General features: G+C 49.1%; 1 long non-coding RNA gene across 1 annotated transcript in view; it reads right to left on the bottom strand.

Annotated features, from left to right (window-relative positions):
• The window catches only part of LOC141573994 (uncharacterized), a 44,864-nt gene extending 30,131 nt beyond the window's left edge, over nucleotides 1-14,733 (bottom strand). The window contains exon 1 of the long non-coding RNA XR_012500483.1: nucleotides 14,645-14,733. This is a non-coding gene — a long non-coding RNA (uncharacterized LOC141573994). The remainder of the gene's footprint in view (nucleotides 1-14,644) is intronic.
• Between the last annotated feature and the right edge of the window lie 3,732 nt (nucleotides 14,734-18,465).

Here is an 18,465-nt window from a genome sequence, read left to right as displayed (position 1 = left end):
AGACAGTCAGTCCCTCAGATGACTGGATCTTTTTAAAGCCAATATTTTTTGCAGGCATACCATGGGTCAGGCAGGGGGCAAATGCATTTGTTGTCCTGTCTCATTAGATCCACTCCAAATCTCTTTTAAGGGCCTATGGTGAGTTCCAGTGTTCAGATGCAGAAACAGAGCCAGAGAGGCTGTCTGACTTGCTCAGGCTCACACAGCAAGGAAGCAGTGAGGCTGGGATTTAAGCCTAAGCCGTCAGATTTCAAAGCCTTCCCTCTTCACATGTCTCTCCTGCACAGATAGGTTTCATAATATACCACTTCCCCTGGGAGGCAAAACAGTTATTCCAGGCTCTTCATGGCATTCCTCCCCTCCGGGTTTCCCCAACCCAAGGGGGGCACAGCTGTATCTGCCCCTGGTGCCTGTTTCTAACCAGGATCCCGAGTCCAGCTCACAGCTCCATGATTTCTTCTCCGTGTTACATGTTCCACACTCACTCACACACCTGTCCTCTCATTATGGCAGATCTACTAAGTCAGACTCTGTTCCAGGTGCAAGGACATGCTAGTGAACAAGTCAGTCAAAAATCCCTGCCTTCACGGAGCTGACGTTTTAGTGGGGAAGACAGACCATCAGTAAATAGCCAGATACGTGACATCACACCAGGTAATTACAAAGGCTATGTGGGGAAGAGCAGAGTAAAAGGGATGAAATAAAATTCTGGGGATGGTATTTTAGATAGAGTGATCATGGAGGGCTTCCTTGAGGCAGTGACAACTGGGCAGAGAGACCTGAGACCAACTTTTCAGGCAGAGGGCAGAGCCAGTGCAACACCCTGAGGTCAGACAGTGGGAAGGAGCCTGGGGAATCTGAGAAACAGTGCAGGGTGGACATTAGGGCTGAGGTGCCAAAGGGCAGGCAGGGGAGTGGTCGGAAGGCCTGCACTACTTAGGGCCTGGTGGGAATTTGGGTTTTATCCTTGTTGTGCAGGGAGGCCTGCTCTGATGCAACGGTGGTGTTTTGTTTTTTGTTTGAGGAGATGGGAGGTCTCGCTCCTTTCCTCACACTGGCCAGTGGGAAGGACACAGGTCCCTTTAACCCAGGCTCAGGATCTGCCTTTGTCCCAAGGGCAGGCTCTGCTCTCACCCCACAGAGCAACCACAGCGTGAGACAGCAGACTTGGAGGAGGGACAGGAGGCGGTGGAAAAAATGACTCACTGCTGGTCCTGGCAGGGGCCCCTCCCACGGCCGTATCTGCTTTCTGCGCGGCTGTGGAAAACCTGCACTGCCCCAGGGCCCCAGCCCCCCCCCCCCACCACCAGACGCCTCATCCTTCCCTTCCCCACAGGCTGGCAGTCAGAGAGCCGGGCCCACCACCCTCCACCTGGGCCTGGTTTCCTCACCTGGTGTGCATTCTAGACCCAGAGCAGGAGGCCTCCAGAAACGCCACCCTGACATCGCCCAGATGGCTTCCCTGGCAGCTCTCTCTCCCGGCCCCTCTGGGTGGGCCACCCCCAGAGCTCCGTGTGCTTCAGGCTCTAGAAATGTTTATTTTTGCATCTGCCAGTTCACAAGGCAATTATCGGTAACCGAATCCACAGCCCAGGAAATCTGACTTCATCGGGACACTGAAGCCCAGGAAGGGAGACACTTCTGGGCCCTGGACTGACCACAGACACCACGGAGGGGAGTTCCGCGCCGTGGCATCGGTGACATCACTGCGGCTTGAGTCCGAGACATGACGTGAGGGCAACCCCCAAGGAGGCCGGGCCCGGCGCGTCCGGGGGAGGTTCCCCGCCGTCTGCCCACCAAACCCCCGACACTTCCGTTTCTGGCATCAAGCGAGGATGGATTTGGTGGTTGTGAAAAGGAATTAGCTGTTAATGGACTTGCCGTAAACAAAGATCAATTTCCAATTCTATGGATTTTTGAGTGGAGGGGGTTTAAGGTTAAAGATGTACAAATTTATAAAATCTGTCTAAAATGATTTGGTGGAGCCATGGCTAGCACCCTAGAAGGGCATGTAACCAAGGAAACACCGGAAAAATTTCCACACCCCTCTGAGCAAACAGTGTTTCAGCTCTGTTCTTTAAACACACACACACAGAGCCAGTTCCTCTGAAACCTTTCTGAAATGCTTTCAGCAGAGACACAGAGCTAAAAGTCTGAAGTCTTCAAGTCTATTTCCTGGCCATTTCCATTTCCTAAGATATGACATGAATTAGCGAAGGTTTTGATGCCCTGACTGGCCCAGGGGCGATGAGAGTGACCCAAGCAGTTGAACACTGAAGGCAGCACCACGCAGCAGGTCAGCGCCTGGTTACGGACCAGAGGACTGAGTTCAAATCCTGCACTTGCCCCTTTCTATTCAGGTCACGCTGGGCAGATTCCATCTTATTTCCCTCTGGAAAATGGAGATAACAATGTTTAGCTTTACACATGTGTTTCTGGGAGGACTGAATACTGCCCGCTGTGTAGACGGATTCAGTAAAGCACAGTGTTAGGAGTATGATGCATCAGCTCATTCAAAGAAAATCTTGAATCTGCTCCTGCCTCCTCTAACTCATGGCTCAGAGCACGTTGCCCAGCATCCAGATCCCGGAGACTTTGGGCCTGAGGGATGGTGTCCTCAGGGATGGCTCTGAATTCCAGAATCTCAGGCCCGAGTTCAAGCTTCTTATTAGTGGTGTGTCCTGCACCAGTAGCCTCGCCCGTCTGAGCCCCAGCTTCCCCATCTGTCACACAGTGAGGATAACACTCACCCCAGCCAGTGACTTCTATGGGTGTCTAACATGCGATTTCTTACTAAAGTGTGGAATCAGTCCTCAGGTGGGTGAGAAAGCCAATGCTGGAATTTGTCCCAATAAGTCCCTGTAAGGGCTCCAGAGTGGCCCCCATGACCAGCTGTGACCCTGTGACAGCCGGTCAGGCTGAGTGAGAGGCTGCCTCACACGGCGGTAGCCGTGATAACAGCGGGGCTGGGCCAGGGTCTCTCTGCAGACAGAACCACAGGGGACCTGGCCTCCAGAAGATCTTCCAACCCAGGACAGCCCATTCTCACAGCCTATAGGAGAGGTCAGCTTTTCCAAGTGGTTTCTATTCCCTCCCCACCACCCTGCCCTGTCAAGGACCTCAACTTCAGCACTCCTGGCATTTGGACCAGATCATGCTTGGCTGGGAGGCTGTCCTGTGCACCGTAGGATGTTTAGCTGCATCCCTGGCCCCCAGCCACTAGATGCCAGCAAAGCATCCTGAATCATAACCATCAATCCCACAGTTGCCTTTACATTCATAGAACACATGCTCGTATTTGTAAATGATACAAATTATTGCTTTTCATGCTTAAAACTTCATATGAATAAACTTTATATACATAAATAAAATACTATGCTTTTCTCATTCTAAAATGATGATTTGAGATTTGTCCATGTTAATAAATGTAGCTGTAGTTCATTTTCACTGCAAATATGTCTTAAGGCATTCCTCCATCCGCCTGTTGATGGACACCTGGATAGCTCCCTACATTTCTCTATTACACATGTGTACACACAATGCTGAGAAGAACATCCGAGTATGGCTTCTATACACGGGAGTGAGTTTTTCCAGCGTCCGTAGGGATGGAGCTGGTGTTTCACAGGATACATGTGTGTACAATTTTATTCTCCATGGGGGTTATATTAGAGTCATAGAAATTTTAAACTGGGGAGAGTGTCACCTGCCTTCTGTCCAAAAGTCTCAAACTGTCAGCCTATGGGGCTGGAAAAGTGCATAATATTTGAATTAGTGCTAAAATTCACAAGTGGAAGACTTTGCACAAAATCTAAACTCACAGCTTTTTGTGAAAAGCTGGAAAGCTTGGCAATTCTGGGCCGAGAGGGCTACACAGGTGCTTCTTGAGGCAGAAAGGAAGGGGAGAAATACCCCTGTTCTCTCTCCTTCCTGCAGGGCCTCCCACTGGCCAAACCCAGCCGCTACAGAAGCCTGGAGGGGTCAGCCCTCCCCTGGATAACCTCATCCTCCCTCTGTGCCTCATGCACACTGCATGGCAGCCTCTTCTACTCGATTTCGAGCTTCTGCAGAATAGGCAGATGTTACTGGTCATCTCTGTGCCTACAGCATCCGGCTGACAGCCTGGTTGGAGCAGGAGTTAGGCCACTTGTTACTGCATCAGCTGTTAGGCTACTGGAGGGGACAGGACAATGACCCTTAACCAGCCCCTCACCCTGTTCTAGGCGCTTAATGAAAATATCGAATTGCAAAGATACAGAGAGTAAACATTTTAGATTTGCGGGTCACATTGTCTCCATCATAACTATTCAACTCTGCAGTTGAATTGTGAACACAGCCTCAGCTCACAATGATTAATGGGTGTGGCTGCAACACAATAAAACTTAATTTACAAAAACAGGCAGGGGGGTGGATTTGATCCTTGGGCTCTAGTTTGCAGACCCCTGATGGGGACCACCATGTAATGAGTGCCACCTGGGACTGTTTTCCCAGCTGTTGGGGGGACCCTGGAAGTCAGACCAGCAGAAGACAGTGCAAAACTGCTCTGTGCTAGAGCAGAGAGGAATTCAGAAGAAAGAGAAAGTTGCAAAAAGAGGAGAAGGGAAGGAGAAGGAAGGGGAAGGGAGGAGAGAGGGCAGATGAGCTGGGCAGTACAGCTGGAGACCGGAGTCAGAACCGGGAAAGTGGCGGAGAGCCTTTTTAAGATGAGGGATGGATGTCTGGCACTAAAGTCTGTAAGCTGTCTTTGGTTCCTGAGATGTGAGTCCTGCTGCTGCTCCCAACCTCCTGCTCTGCTCCCAGCCGCCTTTGGGGAGTGGGGGGTGTATGTGTGTGACAGTTAACCAAGAGTTGGGTATTCTCTGCAGCTGATGTGACCTGGAAGGGCAACACGAGGAGCAGGAAGGTGGGGCCCGGCAGTGAGGCAAGAGTGTGGGTGTGGAGGCGCCCGGGAGCCCCGAAGCCCAGGGAGCGGGCACCCGTGGAGGCAGGCAAGGGGACGTCCCACAGCTGTGGAGCGGGCTCCGAAACAGGCTTTCTAGACCCTGTTAAGAGTGAGCTCAGCTGTACAGACCTCAGTGAATTTATCCCTGTTTATGACCATTGCTTCTCCCTAAAAAGGTCACTTTAGGATGGCCACGCTTTCCCCACCCTCCCTTTCTGGCCCCATCTATGGGGTCTTTTCCTGCTCTGATAGTCCTGGGGGTCTGGGATCAGGCAGGGAGATGGAGAGCCCACTCTGCTGTCAACACGGCCTCCAGCAGGCCCTGAGCTAGTGTGTGCCTCGGTTTCCAATGAAGTGAGGATAACCTCGCCGAAATCTCGGGACTGTGACAAAGATAAACTGGCCTTCGGAAAATGCCCTCCGCAGGCTGGGGACCCTTGTTCTCACTGGACTAGCAGTGTTCCCCGCAACCTCTCCCTGAGCCACGGGTGCTGGGGTTGGCGGCCCTGCCCATGTACCCCACTCTCTCCTGCAGCTGCCTGGGGAGGGGTCCTCGTCAACCCGACCACCAAGGTAAAGAATCAGAAGCTCAAAGAAGTCAACCCAGAGTCACAAGCACCCAGAGCGGCAGAAATGGAAACCAAATCCAAAGTCCAAACTGCTCCTGTTATTTCCCAAACAGGCAGAAATGCAACATCATTTCTTCTGCCTTTGGAAGGCAGCTATGCTCAGCACTGTACCACCAATGCCCTTACTTCTTCTGTCTTCGGAATGAGCTTTGGTACATCCTTGGAAGGAGGGCTGGGGGCTCGGGGTTAACCTCAATCCGAGCTCTGCGGCCAGGTGGTCGAGAATTCAACTTGGGGAGGTGAGAGGTTTCCTATGTTCATACGCCCTCACCCTCCCCCGGCCCCAGGATGTCCCCACCCAGAGGGGCTTCCTGTCTGAAGGGAGGTGGCCTTGCTGCTCCAGGAACTGAAGATAGCGGATGCCTTGTTATCTCTGCTGGAATCCAGCACCCGGGTGGATACAATTCAGCTAATTGGTGTCCTTTCTAGAGCGGGGAGAGGGGCAGGAGCCCAGCTTGGTCTGGGCCATTTATTCATAGAATCCTCCAACACTGATTTCTGACATCAGCTCTAAATGAACTTCGATGAGTAACCATTGAACTTTACGTGAGAAGTGACTTAATTAAACACGGAAACTTAAAATCTACCACAATCTTTACAACCCTTTTAGCTTTACTTCTTTTTTTTTTTTTTTAATTTTAAATGGCTTTTGCCTTCCCAAATCTCTGAGAGGCCCTGATTAGGTGTCAAAATCAAGATGTTTCCAGAGCTAAACCAAAGCGGGTTTGTGCAAGATCTAAGCTCATCACAAGTCAATTAGGGTGCAGACAAGCTTTTGTGACAAACGTTTGCTAATCAGTTCCATCCCTACCCGCCTCCAAAAGTCTCAAGAGAGTAAACACGACATCAAAATAATATGAAACAGAGGCTCTGTGACTTCTCTGGGTCCCAACTCCTTTGCCTGTCTCACAGCTGCTCTGGGCACCCCTCCAGGGATATGTACAGAGATGCACGTGGCACTTCACATCCAATCCCAGGGATTCCACACCCCATCCATGGACCACGTGCATCCCCGAGAAACCTCAGACAAGATTTTGTTAATAGACAAGTTAAAAATAATAAAGAAATGTAATTCATGACCCATGTGATTGTCCCCTAGGGGTAACATTTGGGGTGTATTCTATAGGCCCTAAATCCACTGGCTGGGAGCCCAGCCACTCTGTGAGGCACACATGGGTCCAATTCCTGTCCCTGTGATATTGGGCAGATGACACCATCATTCAAACGGAAACAAGAATGGGACCAATCTCACAGAACTGTCGAGAGGAGCGGGTTAATGTCCGTAAGGTGCGTGGAGGGCATACCCTAAGTACCTCATCAATGTTCACTCTTACCAGCATCCTTGGTCCCCTTCCTCTTCCAGGGTCTGGGAGCCCAGGGATCAAGCCCAATGAGGGCCCGAGCTCCCGTCCCCTTGGGAGGATGCTGGGCTCACCTCTGTGCAGCCACTAAAGGGACCACTTGCCGTTCCTAACACAGAGGCCTCTCTCCTGCCCGGCCTCCCACCTAGGACGGTGCAGACCCCTGACTCCCTGACACTGGAGCTCGACCCGGAACTTTCTGGCACAACAACAGCACAGGATGGGGTGGCAGTGGGGGCCGTGGTGGGGTGCCCCACTCCTGGCTGCTTCCCCTGCACTTTGGACAGGCCTCTAATTTACAGCTAAGTATCTCGGCCTGAGCCTTCCTCTCCACTAGATTCAAAGGCTTATCCTCTCTCGCTTCTTGCCCTTGGCATCCTAGTCAGTCACGGTGGCTCCACGTGCCCAGCCTGTGCCATAAATCCCGACCGGCTGGGGCCACTTTCCTCGCTGGATGCTTCATCTCCCAGCGGGGGTGCACGCCTGACCCGGCCCTGGTCAAGGGCAGGGAAGTGGGAGCTTGCTGGGGCTTCTGGGAAAGACTCTATTTCCTGTTTGCTTTTCAGGCATTTTTCCGGCCTCGGATGCTGGTAGCACGGTGACCACGTCAGATGACTAAGCAGAAAGACAGCCTGGACCCCCCTTGGGACTTCCTGTGCCTCCTGGGGACCTTCCCAAGGCTGGCTGTTGTCTGTTGCTCCGAGGATAAATTCCAAACTTAGGCCTCTAAGGCCAGACCTCAACCTAGTCTCCTGAACCTCCCTTCCTTCCCGGCATCTTGCCACACCAGCCTTCTTTTCTGTTGTTCTACAATGCAAATTCCATTCCTGCCTCAGGGCCTTTGCACTTGCTAATCCAGCCGTCTGGAAAACTCTTCCCCAAAACTGCCGATGGCTGGCTCTCATCAGTTGTGGCTCAGCTCAGAGGTTCCCTCCTCAGAGGCACTGTCCCTGACCCCCTGCTCCGCCACCTGCCTTGTCCAAGCTCTTCAGAGCGCAGCAGTAGCGTCTGCAGTTGCCTTGTTTATTTACCCAGTACCTGATCCCTGACCTTCCTCCTGATGAGAACCTGGAGGACACTGTGTGGGGCACAGAGCAGGGACCTGGGAGACACCTGATACGTGAAAGAATATAGTTTCTGCTGGCCAGGCCTCCTTTGAGTAGGTTTCTGTTCTTCACAATGATAAAATTCTCGACCAAGGTAACAGGACAAAAAAATTGACTGAAAACTAGCCACCAAACAAATGCTGCTCTAGAAGTTGCAAACTGAGGGCCCACCTCTCTCCTTCCCAACCTCTCCTCCTCTCTTCAACACACATCCCACCCCACCTCCCCCAAGACAGCACCCTTTAACCTTTCATTTGGGTGTCACTCCTGGCGTTAACGCTTCCCTCCCGGGGAGGGACCTTCTATTGAATTAGGCTGCGAGTGTCAGCATCGGATGTTCATCAAAATGGATGAAGGGGTGGCCGCCCACGGTGCCCCCTCAGCTCACAGGTGAACCCTGATTCCCCAGCCGATGGCTTCTGGAAGAGTGTGTGAACAGTGAACTTCTGCAGAGCCCCGCGCTGAGATGCATCAAAGGGTGTGCTTTTAAAAGGGAAGGCTCTCAGAGGAAATGTGAATCACGGCCCCCATCACGCCATGGTGTGAATTCAGAATTTGCTCATTTGGGGTTTCTGTGAAAATGCATGCTGGCCATCGCCTTCAGGAGTGATGCTGAGCCTGAGCAGCCAGCCACCATCTCTGTGTCCTGCGCTGTGGCTAAGCAGCCTGGCGCTGCGGTCAGATGGACCTGGGTGTGGCAACTTGTATGACCATATGTTAGCTGTGTGATACCTGGCTGATCACTTAACTTCTCTGTGCCTCGTCTGTAAGTGGACATAACAATTGGAGCTACCTGATGGACTCGCAGAGGAGATAATAAGATTCCAGGTGTAACGTGGGTGCATCTTGAATGCAACGAATGTTGTCTTTCATGGAGGTCGGAAGAGGCTAGGCTGTCAGAGCAGGAGCCCGTGTGGCCGTGTGGAATTTTCCCAGCTGTCACTGCCGGGCACCCAGGCTCAGACGGACACCTAGTAAGAGAAGACACCTGGAAGAGAGGACACCCCTGTCTACGAGCTCAGCAGCACACTGGCTTGCTTTCTGCTATCAGACCCCACACGTCTAACAGATGTCTCATGAGCACCCTCTAGGGGCTGGACACAGCCTTGCCAAGTGCAACAGAAATCGTAGCTACAAGAGCCGAATGCTAGCTCCATCACTCTCAGCTGTGTGACCCTAGGGAGCCCCCTACCCTCTCTGTGCCTCTGTTTCTTCACCTTTAAAATGAGGATAGTAAGAGTACCTACCTCATGGGTTATTTTAAGGATTAAGTGAGTTGCTATATACACAGGTCTTAGGAGAATGCTTGGAACACAGTGGGTGACATCTAAGCTTTTGTTACCCGTGGTTGTTTTTAAAATTTGCTTGTCTTTCTCGAGGGCTACACGGGAGCGAAGGGCGTTGAGGATACCTAAGCTCCCTGAGAACTCAAGCAGCACCAGCTAACCTCTCGTGAGCACTTTGTCTCTGCCCACATGCTTTATATCAAGGGTTGAAAACTTTCCCTTAAAGGGCTAGACAGTAAATCACTTTGGCTTTGCAGGCTAGAGGCAAAACTGAGGCCACTATGTAGGCACTTACATCACCATTTAAAATGTAACCATCTAAAAATGAGGGTGAACATACAAGGGCCCACTGTACAGCACAGGGAACTATATTCAGTATCTTGTAATGACCTATAATGAAAAGAATCTGAAAAAGAAGAGATTTATATGTATGTATAACTGAATTCCTTTGCTGTACACCTGAAACGAACACATTGTAAATCAACTCTACTTCAATTTAAAAATAAAATAAAATAAAACCAAAATGAGGGTGAACCAAACATTCTCAGATCATGGGCCTTAGAAACAGCAACGAGCAGGTGGGCAGAGTTGGTCTGCAGGCTGTGGTTTCTTGATTCCTGCTTTTTATCATTTAGTCCTTACAATACCCCACGGTGAGCAAGGACTATTATCATCCCCACTTTAAAACGTGGTAACATCGTCTCAGAGAGGTTGGGTGACTTTCCCAAGGCCACACAGCTTGTAGATACAAGAGCAGGATGGGGACCCAGCATTGTCTGTCTCCAGAGCCCCCAGGGTTAAGCACTATGCCTCTTTACCAGCACAGCCGACCTCCCGCCTCCACCATCTAAGCCCCATCACTCTGGCAGAGCTACTTACTTCCTCTCCATCTCCACCTCTGAAGACTCAAAGCAATTCTTATTACTACACGAGGGTAGTGGCACAGGTGAGCGCAAAGGCACAAAAGTGAATCACACTACACGGACACACACAGCACAGGGTTTTTATCCGTTCACCAGCTGGGGCTACGGGCTATCAATTTATTGCTCCTCAGCACCAAATCTACTCCTCTTTGTCCTGCTTTGGGACACCGGAGCTGGGCGCTGGAAACACTTCCGGCTTGATGTTAGGCTTCGACAGCACAGGGAGCTGGAGGGGCACGGCGATCCAGAGTAAGAGAGGGACTGCTCTTCCTGGTTCCAGGCCGGGTGATGTTTTTGTGGCCTGGATGCCCACAGGTTCCTGTGCACATCAGTTGCGCCCACCTAGCAGCCCTCCAGGACCAGCTCCAGCCCACGCATCCTGCAGCAAGTTTCCAGACCACCCAGCAGGACCATCTCACCTGCGCCCTCTGGTGGCTGCGTGGTCCCAGAGGCAGCCACACGTCCACTCCTAGGAGAGGTCTGACTCTCTGGGGGTGCGGGAGCCTCTGCTGCCTTCCTGCTTCTTTCCTTGTTCATTCTCCCTCGGCCCTACTTGCAGCTTTCTGGATTCACCATTTCTGTATCCTTTAAAGTTCTCTTTTACCCCTTCAGTAGTTAACTGCCTAGTGGATGCTCAGATTACTGGTGTGGCTTCTGTCCCCTGACAGCCACAGGTTGTTTCTATTTGGGGGCTATTATGAATAAAGCTGTTAGAAGCATTTGATACAAGTCTGTGTGGATGTATATTTTCATTTCTCTTGGGTAAACGCCAAGGAGTTGAATTGCTGCAGCACGGAGTGTCTAAGTTTAACTTCATGAGAAACTGCCAAAAAGTTTTTCAGTCTTTGTACCATTTTACACTCCCCAGGAGAGTGTATGACAGTTTCAACTGCCCCACAGCCTCCCTAACACTTGGTAATGTCACTGTTCATACGAATGAAATATTGCCTAGTGATAAAACCAAAGGAAATCATGATTCAAGCAACAACACGGATGAATCTCAAAAACAGGTTGAGTGAAAGGAACCAGGCACAAAAGATTACCTACTATTATGTTTCCACTTACACGAAGATTTAGAATGGGCAAAATCAACCCATAGTGATGGAAATCAGGCCAGTAGCGGTCTAAGGTGGGGAAGGGGATGGGAGAATGACTGCAAAGGGACATGAGGGAAATTTTTCAGTGATGGAAACGTTCTTTATCTTGATTGGGGGTGGTGGGTACATTTGTAAAAATTCATTAAACTGCACATTACAAATGTGTGGTTTATTGCAAGTTAAATTACACTTCAAAAAAAGTTTTTTTTAAGGCATCCACTTAAAACTTGGATCTAAATTTTATTGTAACAACAACAAATGCTAGGCTTTATGTTGAAATATGCAATATAAAATTTTAAAAACTATTTAAAAACCTAAAATTTGAAGTTATAATTAAAGTTTTGTGCTAAATTCTTAGAGTGAACAACAGAATGAATAAATTCAGTATTTTCATCTGGAGTAATTTCCTAAGAAACAAAATTTTTGATAGCACAACACAAACAACATCCTCTACTCAAGATGCAACTTTTAGATCATGTTATGGAAAGGGTCATTTCAAGGCTGGATTGATTTTTCCGAAGGACACTCTTCACCTTTGGCAGTTCTTGTTGGAAGCAGTTAATCCTGTTATTATCTTGATCTAGTTTTCTCTCCTCTGATTTTTAAATGGACCAACTCCACCAGATTCTGTCTTGTTAATTGTCTTTTGGATAGAAACTAAGCTGTTTTCCAACATTACTTTCATCAGTTTCATGGAATCCTGTATTTTTTTTTTGCAATACTTCCAATTTTACTTTGTAATTGTCTGGCGTTTGCCAACACCCAACATTGAGGAAAAGCTTGACTAACAAATTTGAAGAGACAGGGACAGACAGCTGGTATGAAACAAGGAGGAATGGTTAATTAGGAGCCAATTTATAAATGCTTAGTCCATTTGAGACTATGTTTGTGTTATGGTAACTTCTGCTTCCAGATACAAATTTATGCAGATTACAGGGACCCTATGTAGGTGCATAGAATAACACACACGTGATGGCTAGATCTCCAGCAGTTATTTTGGAGCATGAGGAAAAGGGCCACATACTAAGGATGGTAAGCAGAAAGTTGCCCACCATATCCAAACAGCTCCACTCCAGCCATCCTTTGCTCTTTAAGTTTCTTTTTACCTCTTGACATCACATTATGTATTAATTTGTTTATTGGTTTATTGTCTGACTCTCCTTTTGGGAATGTAACATCCACAATGAGGTAGCCATAGCTCCTAGGACTATTAGCTTTGGTTTGCATGCCACCAGCCAGGGGAACCCTTTCTTGCTGGCTCACAGAACCTCATTTTGTCAGGGAGGAAATGTGCTTAACAACAACAGGCTATGACTGATTGACTTAGAGCAGTTGTAATAATCATTCCCCCAAATTTCCCAGATTTCCTTGCAGCTGGGGGTGGTCCCATGACTTACTTCTGGCTAATAAGACCTTAAAGGCTGTCTGATGTGGAGCTTTCTGAGAAAAGTTTTGCCCTTTTGATTAAAAAAGATTGATATGCTAAGGCTAACCTTTTTTCCTTCTTGCCTTGAGCATAGATGTGATGCCTGGAGCTGTGGGAGCCATCTTGTGACCATGAAGCAAAAAAAACCCTGAAACACTAAGGAAAGCAAAGTAGAAAGACATAAAAAAGAAAAAGCTCAGGTTCCTCACGTCACTTTTGAGCAACTGAATCAGTATCAATAATTACCTACCTCTGAACATCTTGTGTGAAAGAACAAATCCCACCCCACATACATACACCTATTTGTTTAAGCCACTGATGGTCAGGTTCCTGCTATGTGCAGTCAAACACTGTTCTAACCAATACAGCTAGTTTTCAGATTCCTGCACTGTGTATACTGGGCAGTTTTTGTTTGGGGATAAGAGTTCCTGGTCATTAATCAATGAAAACACATCTGCATAAGCATTTATTGTGCATTTAACATGTGAGCTAACTTTCAAAACCAATCCTCTTACACAACGGGACTCAATACATCCTTTAGTCTGTCCCAGAAACACATCTGTGAACACAAGCTAGGTCACAGGAGCTTAATACTAAAAGAGAACACAATAACTACCTGAAGGGAGGAACAAATCTCATGTGTGTGCATTTGACTGACCCAACCCAAATGTCATCTACAACTCCAGCTGCAAGGGACTCTGGGAAATGTGGCTGGTAGCTTTTTTGCCTCTACATACAGGGAACAGCCTAGAGGGAAGGTGGAATTTCGAATACCAGTTCCCTGAATCTCCCACACTGCCTTGTCCTGCTAACCCTGGCAAAAGAGGGGCCTCACTGTATTTCAGAAATCTTCTAAAATTTAATTTAATGCTCAAGTATCCACACAGAAAACACACAAACCCCCATAAAACAGAAATAAAAATCTCCAAACTAAGATAGCTCTGATACTTGAAAACCTCACCTCAAATTTTTAAAAATTGCCAGAAGCTATAAATAGTGTCAATAAACTCCCTAATTGGTCTCCAAGTTGAAGGTATAAGCCTAAATGTGACCTTTAATATAGTTTTATTAATCTTCTATAGTTTATATATATATCAAAATTTTATATAGTTTAATAATAGAATACTGGTCAGTGGTGAAAGCTCTATATTCCAAAGTAAAAAGTTTTTAAAAAAAACTAAGATTTGAATACCTATTTCAGGTATTTATTGCACGATCTTGGGCAAGTCCTATAAATTCCCAGCTCCTCTGTTCTTTTCTCTCTGAAATGGGCATTATGATATCCATCCGAGACACTACCTGGGGTTTCTGTGGAAACAAACTGGGATAATACACGGGAGAGCGTTTGGTAAGTGGTCCAGGGCCACACATATAAAGAATGGGGAAAAGCAGAGCTATAGCTAAGAGCTGGAATCAGTATGTGGGGATAGAAGAAAAAAAAAGAAGAAAATAAGACAAGTGTTGATCAAGGCAAAATATGCTCAGCTATGGCAGACGGGCTGCGAAATACGAGGCTAATCTGGGGAGAGATGACGTCAGCGTTTAGAAATCCTGATAAACAACCCATCCTTCTATAAGGCAAACATGATGTGTTTTCAAATCACGGTCAAAGGAAACCAAGGACCAGAGGGAAACTGCGTGCTCTGATGCTAGTCCAGCTGAGTCCTCTCCCTCCCATTCGCACTCAGCTCTGCCCCTCACCTCCAGACCATCACCTCTGCCCGGTCCTCGTTTTTGTCCAGATGCCACCAACAACCTCTTCCCTCAAAGGGCGCCTCTCCCTCTCATCTTCCCACCGCACAGAGGATGGGGTAGACCCCCTAAAACTCAAGCCTGATCATTCTGCTCCCTCATTAGAAAATCCTCCAAGGACTTACCGTTGCTCCCAGGCTCCTTGCACCTTGGCCATCACCCTTCCCCGCTGGCCCTTCTGAGTTCACCCGCTGACACTCACGTTCCATCCTACCCCACGGTCTAGTAACAGAGCATTGGGCACACTTCCTGCTCATGCCACACCTCTAAGCATCTGCCCCTGCTATTCTCTGGTTCAGCTACTCAGTCCTCAAGACTCAGCTCAGCATTCACCTCCTCCAGGAAGCCTTCTCTGAATCCCACCTATAGGTCGGACACCTCTCCTCCTGGGATCCTGTAACTGTTTGTACTTCTGGCTTGTGCCCATCTTACCATCAAGTCTACAACATAGAAATAATCCATTTATATAGCTCTCTCTTTAGAACTTGAGCCATCCCCATCCTCCTCCCAAACCCAGCACACACACAGACACACACACACACACAGGAACCAGGATGTAATCATTTTTGGAACAGTAATGCTGGCAAATGCTTATCGGTTGTTTACTGTGTGCCAGACCCAGGACATTGAGTCCTCTTAATAATCCTTTGAAGCGGCTGATATTCTTATTCCTGTTCCACAGACAAGGACTTGGAAGCTCTGAGAGGTTAGAGACCCTGTCAATATCACTCAGTCATCACTAAGGGACAAAGATGCTAAGGAACCCAGACCCAAGCCCACCAACCCCTGGTCCGGGCATGGCCCTGAGTCAACATCTGCTGAACTGAAGAGCAATTCTGGGAGTGAGCAAGTAGACTGAAGGTCCTTGTAAGAACTTCCTGCCGAGTGCAACCTGGGAGCACTGAGGCCTCTGGGTTAAAGCAAGGTGGGGGCCATGAGAGGCCTCTTCACTCTGTGGTCCCCAGAATCCTGCCCCTCCCTTACAACTGCCAGCATTGTCTTGGGAGTAGCTGAACCTTGAAGAGATGGCCCCCATGGGGTTTGCGTGGGTGGGAAGGGGTGCTGTCTATGCTCTGCTCCTACCCTTCCTTCCTGCTATGAGCTCTACCTTTGCAGCAACCTGTGAGCATGGGGGAACTCAGAGATAAAGTTGCTTTATGTGGCCAGGATCATACCAATAGGTATTAGTCAGTACTCTTGCCATTAAACTGACTTTATGAACTCATATAATTATCAAGTTCAAAATTAAGTAGCTTCAGGAATGGCTGGATCCAGGTGTTCAAGCGATGCCATCAGAACTCGATCTTTCCTTCCCTTTCCCCCAAGTTTTAGCTCTGCTCTCCCCTATATTGTTCTCATTATCATAAAGACTCTCTCAACTCTTGGTTTTCAGCTCCTGGTTTGCCTGTTACCCATTCAGCCAATTCTTAGTAGGACCTCTATTTCCTTGTTACTCTAAGTCAGCAATCCAAATCTTGCTGGCCTGGCTTGGGTTTCCTGTTCATGTCTGAATCATCAAAGTGGATCAGAGAGACAATATATCCACTGGCCAGGCTGGGTAACTTGGCCATTCCTAAAATGTGTGGGAGGGAACAGAGGTGGAGTTCATCCCCACCCAAAATGCAGGAACCAAGGGTAGAGATGGTGCAGGCCCCCAGGGAATCAAGGGCCTATTTTCAGAAGTGACTGAGCAGAAAAAAATCAACAGACATCTCCCACCAAATGCCTAGGTCAAACAGGAGTTCTCCCTTCTGCAGCAGATTTCTCAAGACTGAGCCTGCGTGAGGGACCCCAGAATCCCAGCATTCAGGATTCTTGTAAAGGGGCCCTAAAAGTTGCCATAATGCAGGACACAGGGGTCATTTATATGGCAATCTTCCACTTGCCCTCTCAGGTGTCTGGCTTAAATGCTATCAGAATCCAAAGACGCAGGAAAGCACAAGCTGTAAAAATAAGCCGCTATTAAGCCCTGCGCTGTCCCAACTGTGGTGGCATTTAGAAGACGAAACCAACACCGTTCCTTTGGAGATAGCAGCTACTTTCCAATTGCACTGATAAAAAAGGAAGGCATGAAGTAAAGTGACATTTATGGACTAGGAGAGGCATATTTTCTTTCCTACTCCAAAGCCATTTCAGGAGCTGGGGAAGGGGGGACATTGGTGCCTGCCACCCGCACCATCTTTTAGGCTGTGGGAGCATCTGGCCTTGCGGGGAGGGGTCCTGCCAGCCTCAGCAGCCAGGTGGAGTTCAGCCTCCATCCTTCGTGCTCTGAGGGGCCAGTGCTGCCCCACCCCCACCTCCATCTGCCACTCTGCAACTGGCAAATTGAAATACCAGCCTGTTTCAGCTCAGAAATGTGGAAATTAAGAAAGGAAACGTGGGGCGGTGGAAAGGAAAGAAAAGCGATGAATCACTTTTGGACCGTGGCCTCATTCTCATGCATGCCGTGTGGTGAGAGGCAGATCCGTGTAGGAGGAAGAGTTGGGGAGCTGAAAAGACCTGAGTTCAAATATAGCTCCACTACAGGCTGGCAGGCGGCCTGCGGCCACTCACGCTCTCCGAGCCTCAGTTTCCTCATCTGTTAGAATGGGCATTGTGCCTTTCACAGGGTCATCCTGAAGGGACACAGGTACTTGGCAGCTGGTCCAGAGCTGGCACTGAAGGATGCTGATCCTTCTCCTTCTCTTCCCGTAAGGCTGGGCCCCAGCCACACGTGTCTATGTCGCCGTCACTCCCCACCATCTAGACCAGCAGGCAGCAGTGCTCTATTCCCAGCCAGCGGCCCTGAGATTCAAATTCCTTCAGCTTCCCACACCTGCCCCTTCTGCTCTGGCCCAGTCCTACTGTGGCCTCCATCCCTAGGCTCCCCCGATGTGGGCAGCTGCCTGTTCTGCAGTACCTGGGGGCTCCTTGCTACCTGAAGACCACAGTGCTCCTTGTCCCTCCCTTTCTCACCTCTACTTTTCCCAGGGCCGGCTCTTTCTCATCATTCGGCCTCTGCCCAAATATCACTGCCTCCAAGAAGCCCTCCCTGACTACTCTGGAGAAAGCGGCTTCAGCCACTTGCTAGCTTATCTCTCAAAAAACGATCTCATTTATTTATCTGTTTATCTCTCCCCCCAGGAGAAGATACACATGAAAAGGCAGGGAACATTTCCATTTTGTTCATCTCTGTGTTCCCAGTGCCCAAGTGCATGTCTGGCACAGAGTAGGCACTCAAACATTTGGGGAGGGAGGGAGCAAGGAAAAAAGGGAAGCAGGGAGAAGGGAGGAAGTTAGATCTGTCTCCCCTACCCCATCCTAGAGCCTCTGTTCCTCACATCCCCAGGTCTTGGGTCCCCCCTCTGCCGCCCCCAGCGCCTTTACACACACAACCCCCACTGGGCTCCAACGCCTGATCTACCTCTGTGTAGATGGCTGCTTTGTATATAACATCACACCATTTAATATTCCCTTCTCTTGTGTCATGAGGGCCAGCCCAGTTCACAGATAACATTTCCACACCACTGTTCTCAGAGGTAGCAAAACATTCATCTGTCATTCCTGCCTGTCTCCTGCACACCCCCTTCTAGGAATAGAACCTGATGTCACTTCTGGAGAACCACCCCTCCCCCACATACAGCCCCAGTAGCTCTGATGGAGACCCGATCCCCAGGTCTAGAGCAGGCCATGTGACCCAGGCCTGGCCAATGAGAACACAGTATTTTCCTGGCCACAGTGATCGGCTAGCGATGGTCATATGACTCCAGCTGGGGCCACTGACATTGAATCCAGGACTTTCCCTGCATCTTAATCAGCAAAGACGCACTGTCTTTCTGTTGGGAATGCCAAACCAGGTAGATAAGTCTAGAGCTGACAGCCACCTTCCCACCATGTGGGCACAGCCTGACTGAGAATAAAGGCAGCATAGAGGGCAGCAGAGCCCAGAGACAGAGAAATTCTGATA

Source organism: Camelus bactrianus, chromosome 19 (genome assembly GCF_048773025.1).
Source record: "Camelus bactrianus isolate YW-2024 breed Bactrian camel chromosome 19, ASM4877302v1, whole genome shotgun sequence".
Lineage (NCBI taxonomy): Eukaryota > Metazoa > Chordata > Mammalia > Artiodactyla > Camelidae > Camelus > Camelus bactrianus.
The sequence above is the reverse complement of the archived record's forward strand: the minus strand, read 5'-3'. Positions and strand labels throughout refer to the sequence as shown.